We start from the raw sequence: 7,226 nt of genomic DNA, 5'->3' as shown, positions 1-7,226 counted from the left end.
TAACCTCTAATGTAAAATTGCCTTTTGGGTCTCCATACAGACAGTTGGCATTGCTGTCAGATCTCTGACAGTAGACACCTCCTAAATAAACTCACTTTTTCTGGCCTGGAGTAGGTTTTGTTGGCTCTACTGCTCCAGTGCACAGGCCCTAATCGGGCAACAATTTGATTATAATTCAAGCCTGTTTTTTTTCTTTTTTTTAAACTAGAGATGATAAGTAACAAAAATAAATGAATAATTTACACAATAAATTATCATATCTGCAAACATTTTCTACTTCCAATTGAAAGCAAATCTTAAAAAATCTGTTTTGTTAAAATTTATACTCCTGATTTTGTGAATTAAGATGATATAGGGAAAAGTCTAAAAAGACCTTTGGGAAGTATGAGATTTTTCTACTAGATGTGTCACTACTATGTATGACTTAAAGCAAGAAAAAGAAATTCTCATGGTTTCATCTTCTTCACCTTAAAAAAGAAAATGTTAAGCTGGAGGGCTTCAGAGAAACTTCCTAGAATATCAACGTTTATATTCATTTGTTCTTTCATCACACAAATATCTATTTAATATACCATTTAATATTTTAGCCATTCCAGAGCTTGTATAATGGTATCTTGAGTTTTTCATTGCATTTCCCTGATTTAATGATGTTAAAAGCTTTCATGTACTCATTTGGAGCGCCATTTGAATATCTTCTTTTATGATGTGCGTTTCAAGTAGCTTCCATTTTTAAGGGAGGTCTTTTGTCTTCTTCTTACTAATTTGTAGCATTCATATATATTCTGGTTATAAGTTCTTTGTCAGATATGTCTATTAGGAATATTTCCACTCTTTAGCTTTCTTTTTTATTTCCTAAACAGTGTATTTTGATGAACAGACTTTTTAAACTGACTCCAATTTATTGTATAATTTAACTTCCTAATGCTTTTTTGTGTCATGCCTAAAAAATATTTAATGCTTCCAGGTATTTAATAAATAATTTTGTTTTCCTCTAGAAGCTTTATAAATTTAGCCTTACGTGAAGGTCTGCGATTTACATCAGACTGATCATTTTCTCTATATTACTATCCAATTACAACAGCATCATTTATGCAAAATATTGAATGCATTGAATAGCATTAGAGTCATTTTTTGAAACTCAAGAGCTCAAATATATGTAGACTTCTTCATTCTATCTATTTCATTGACTAATGATTTAATATGTACACATATTTGATTACTATGTGTTTATAATATTTCTTGAAATCTTGTTGATTAAGTCCTCCAACCTTGTTATGTTACTATGTATTAATCTTGACTATTCTAGGTCTTTGGCCATATACCTCACCATCTTTTCTGAAACAAAAATTACCTAATTTTAATTTATTTTTATTCTTTCTTGCTACTGCTTTGTTTTTTATATTTTCTTATTCCCAGTTCTTTGTCAGATATATTAGTTTCAAATATTTTCTCTTAGTATATGGTACACTTTTCATTTTGTTAAAAGTGTTTTATATTTATGATGTCAAATTTATCAGTAGTTTTATTTTTATTGATTAATATATACACTCTAAGAAATGTTTGCCTATGTAAAAGTAGTGAAAATATTGTGCTATGCTTGTTTCTAGAAGTTTTGTGGTTTTAGCTTTTTATATTTAGGTCTCTGGTCTATTATAGGTTAATTTTTGTATGTTGTCTTAGGGATGTACGGATGTTTGGTTTTTTAATACACTTATTTAAAATAGTTTTTCCAGCACCATTGTACAAAACATTCCATACACACTGTTGAAGATACAATTAAAAAAAAAAATTAAGGATTACTAAATATGTTAAAGAAAAACAGGGAAGCATGGCCCATGGCCAAGAACAACAGACCCTGAAGTGACTCAAATGTTGGAATAAGCGGAAAAACTATAAGACGCTGAGCTTCTGCTAAGGGTGATGGCACAATCTGGGAACAATTAGAGGTGACGGTTGAACAGGATGATAAACATAATGTCACTGAAATGTGCATGTAAAGATTGCCAAAATGTCAAATATTTTGTTGCATATATGTTTATCACAATCAAAATATTAAAAAAGCTATTCTAAATATGCTCACACATTTTAGAAGAAAAAATGATTATGATAAATTAATAACTGCAGGTTATTAGGAGAGAAATAGTACCTTAAAAATAGGAAACCATAATATGGGAAATACACGTTCTACAGAGGTTTTAAGAAGAGACTGAATACAGAAGACAAAAGTTTCAGTAAACCTGAAGATAGATCGATAGATATTTTTCAATCTGAAGAACTGAGAAAAAACGACAGATAAAAAATAACAGAGTCTCAGGGAGAGACAATATCAGGTAGTCTAACACACATTTAATTTGATCCTAAGAAGGAGCAGAGAAAGAAAATGTGGTAGAAAATATTGCTGAAGAAATAAAGCTCTCAGTTTACCAAGTTTCGTAAAATACAAAAACATCAAGATCTGAGAATCTCAACAAACCCCAAAATAGCACACATACAAAGAAAACCAAGGACATCGTTGTCAAATTGCTGAGAAGTAAAAATAAAGAAAGAGTATTGAATGCAGCCAGAGAAAATGAACATTCCAGACAAGGAAACATTGATAAGTATGATGTTTAAATTCTCGTCACAAACAATGGGGGCAGAAGAAAATGGACCAATATCTTTAAAGAATTGAACAACAATTTAAAAAACACTATCAACACAAAATTCTATATCTATTGAAAATTTATTCAAAAATGAGGCAAAATAAAAAAAAAGTTCTGATAAATTAAAAAAATCAAATACAGAATTATGATTCTCAGGAAGATATGTCTTCATCACAGGGACACTGAATATGTTACCTTATGTAGCAAAAGGGTCTTTTCCTAATTTTAAAAGTAGGAAATTATCCTGCATTACCTGGGTGAACCCAAAGTAATCATTCGAGTTCTTATAAAGCAGGACAGCAGAGCAGAAAGTCAAAGAAATTTGAAAAGAGGAATTCAAAGTTTGGCTGTTGCTTTAAAGATGGGGTGGACCATGTGCAAAGACCAAAGAAGGACTCTACGAGCTGAAAAGGAGGAAAAGGAAACCTCGCCTTCAAGGAACTAGATTCTGCAGGGGTTAGTAGCAGATTACCCCTTGAGCCTCAAGAGAGGGCTGCAGCCAGCCCAACACCTTGATTTTGATTTTGTGACATCCTTGCAGATTACTCAGCCAAACTCTTTCAGCCTTCTGACCTTCGGAACTGCTAGATAATAAATGGATGTTGTGTACAACCACCACATTTGTGGTAATTTGATACAGTAGCAATGGAAATCCAGCAGAATCCCAAATAGAACTGGATTGTAAGAAAATAATAAAAATAGTTATTTCCGTTGAAATGATATCTGACCTAAATGCAGATTTACGTAAAGGAATAAAATGTTCTAGAAATGGTAAATATATGGGAAATTATAGAGGACTATCTTTGTAATATTTTCATTTCTTTAAAAAATGACCTACTGTTTAAATCAAAATTACAAATTGTATTTTGGGGCTTATAAAGTATGAAGATATAAAATATGACATCAGTAGTACTAAGGAAGAAATGGAATATGTTATTCACCATTGCAATAAGAGTTCAGCATTTTTGCTTTGTTATTATACTTTGTAGGGTTATGTCTTTTATTCTAGTTAAAGATTTTTTTTTTTCTTTTCTATCTGTCCTTAATGTTCCTTGGCTTTATCATAATGTTTCTTGTTGTGGTTTTATTTGTATTTATGAAGCTTGAGGTTTGTAGGGTTTGTTGAATTCAAATACTGAGGTCTTTCATCACTTTTGGGAAACAGTCATCCACTTTTTTATGGTGGTATATCTCCTCATTTTCTTTCTCCTCTTTTTTCTGGGACTCCAATCGCACACAAATGTTGGACACATTCCCTTTTCCCATATAATTTGTGTATGATATTCTCTATGTTTCCTCTCATGCTTAAATCTGTATCTTCTGTGGCTTATCTTCTAGATAATGAATTCCTTCTTTCTTTTGTAGTGTTGATTTCAACCATTAAATGTTTAATCTATTTTTTTAGTTAATGATTTCCATTGGTTCTTTTTTATGTTTTACATTTCTCTACCTTGCTTTATAAATCTGTTAACATGGTCCTTTAAAATCTTCTGATACCGTCATTATCTGGGTGAAGTGAACATGTAAAAAGTTTATAATCATTAATTTTCACATATTCAACCCACTGACACCACTATTATTTTTGTAACTCTTTGTATGGATGCATGACTAACATGATTTATAGAGTTAAATAATTGTTAAGTGTATTTTATTTTTGTAGAAACCAAAGGACAACTGTAACCATACTGATCTTTAACTTAAATTTATTATATATACATGATTACATTTTATGTAAAAGTAACTTGGATTCTTGTCAGACTTATCTCAAAAGTCAAATTACCTCCTTACTGTGGATCTCATATCATATAACTATGCCTGGTGGCACAGTGGTTAAGAGCTCCACTGCTAAACAAAGCTCCTTGGAAACCCTATGGGGCAGTCCTACCCTGACCTATAGGGTCTCTGTGAGTCGGAATAGACTGGATAACATCCGGTTTGGGTTTTTGTTTTTTTATATGTATACATGGCACTAGTTTCATAAAAAAAATAAAAATTTCATAGCATATGAAAATATGCAAGAATAGTGTTTTCCTTTGGAAATCCCCTGTGGGAGGAATTGAGACCAATAAGGGTGTCATCTGTTCCAAGATTATACGTGCTTTGGTACCATGAGCTGCAGAATTAAGACAATTGGCGAAGTGGTTGTATGACTTCCTGCCAACCTACCATTGTCAACCCACTGCTCATAGCAACCCCATAGGGTTTCCAAGGCTGTAAATCTCTACAGAAACAGACTACCCCATCTTTCCCCTGAAAAGCCTCTGGTGATTTTGGACCGGGGACATTTCAGTTAGCAGTGCATCTTTTTAACTGCAACACCAAGCTTCCTATGCTTTCTTCTTCATAAGTTAAAAAGGAAAAAGAAGAAAAAACAAAAAAGCAATTTGGGCAGAAAGAGAAGTAAAACTTTAAGTTTGTCCTATGAAAATTTATAGTGGATTCTAGTTTAAGTAAAACAAGCAGTGTTTGTACCAGTTTTGCATATTTTATTCATAATGGATGGCCAAAGAAATAGTAACGTATTTAAAGTAAATCTTGTTCTCATATTTTATAACATTGTTATATTTTCAGAATCTACTTTTTGAATTTCATGCAGTCAGATGCATCAGTCTTTTCATCTGTAGCATTATCCTTTCACTACTGAAGACTATAAAAATATTCTTATATATTTTTAATGCTATGGTAGGTATACTTTATACTTTTTCATTTGTGTAGTGAAAGATTGTTTAGACATGTACATTAAAAATTTTGAACTGAACATAATTCTATAATCACAAAAGATAATAATTTCAAAAGTAATATATGTGGAGAAGCCAGTAATTCTGTTCCCAAAAAAAAAAAAATTTTTTTTTCCAAGGATGCTCAAAATTCAGTCAGTCCTTGAAAATGATAAGTAGTAGTAGAGTGTAAGTATTTTCCTAATTTTTAAGACATGCTTATTGATTATCTTCTGAATACCTTATGTCATTTACAAAAAGAATACCTTTTCATACAATCTGGGAGTGGATTAGATAAGAGTGAAAGAGCTCTTATGAGGGAGACATAAGCGATTACATTAATATAGGCTGTTCAATTAAGGCACAACTATAATCATGGGAATATAAACCATGCAAAAGAGAATAACTTCAGATGACATGAGAGAACAGAGAACATTTCCAGGAATTTGACACTCGTACAACCGAAAACACACCCTATAAAAATGTTAATAGGAACTTAGAGCAGTATTGTTTGTATACAGTTAACATCTGCAATTAACAATATCTGTTGATACCAGCTTCATCCTCTTGATTGCTTTCATGTGGTGTGTATTTACTGCAGCCTCCAGTTAGGGACCCATGTTTGTAGATCTCTGACTGTTAGCACAATGACAGTAAATCATTTCCACATACTCAATGCAAACAAGGTGCCAAGAAAAGAACTCTTGCATATGCAGTTCCAGCCACCTTCAAAGGATTTAAATCTATTTACTTTTTTAGCTGCGATCTAAAAGATAAATTCCAAGCAAACTCTCAACTGTGCTATAACTGAATGATGAAAACTTTTCTTGGGAGGAATCCATGATTTATAGAGCTTAGCATGAAATAAAATTTCATTGAAGCTTGAGTATTAATCATTTTTGGTAGAATTACTTTTTTGGTATAAAAATATATACAGCCTTTCTCCCACACTACCCCCAGGCAGCTTCTCATTGCTCTCCATTACTCATTGCTGCACGCACCTGCCTCCTGGCTTCTGCACCTTTCACAGCATCTGCCAGAGAAATGGTGAGCATTCAGTGACTATTGACTGACTGTGATTGTGAAAGAGCTGACTGGAGTTAATATAGTGGAGGGAAAAAAAAATACAGAAGTAAAATACATTCTCTCTCTCAGATATAATAGTCATTCCAAGCAAGACAAGCAACTCTGGCTATATTCTGAGGTGCTACTCTCCTATCTCTCTGTTCCCTCCCCCACCCTCCCCAGGCGGCTTCATTAACATCTGAACAGCCTAAGCCAGAGGGAGAACTCTGATAGGGGTCTGACTGCATTTTTTTTTTAGCAGATTTTCTGGAGAAACTAGTTTCCCAGTGATGGCTCGGAGACAACAATCCATATCAAACCACTTAAAGAAGCAGACCATGACAGCTTCTCCAACCCCCCAAACAAAAGAATCAAAATCTTTCCCAAATGAAGATACAATCCTGGAATTATCAGATACAGAATATAAAAAACTAATTTACAGAATGCTTAAAGATATCACAAATGAAATTAGGATAACTGCAGAAAAAGCCAAGGAACACACTGATAAAACTGTTGAAGAACTCAAAAAGATTATTCAAGAACATAGTGGAAAAATTAATAAATTGCAAGAATCCATAGAGAGACAACATGTAGAAATCCAAAAGATTAACAATAAAATTACAGAATTAGACAACACAATAGGAAGTCAGAGGAGAAGACTCGAGCAATTAGAATGTAGACTGGGACATCTGGAGGACCAGGGAATCAACACCAACATAGCTGGAAAAAAATCAGATAAAAGAATTTTAAAAAATGAAGAAACCCTGAGAATTATGTGGGACTCTATCAAGAAGGATAACCT

Source organism: Loxodonta africana, chromosome 2 (genome assembly GCF_030014295.1).
Source record: "Loxodonta africana isolate mLoxAfr1 chromosome 2, mLoxAfr1.hap2, whole genome shotgun sequence".
Taxonomy (NCBI): domain Eukaryota; kingdom Metazoa; phylum Chordata; class Mammalia; order Proboscidea; family Elephantidae; genus Loxodonta; species Loxodonta africana.
Note: the sequence above shows the minus strand (reverse complement) of the source record.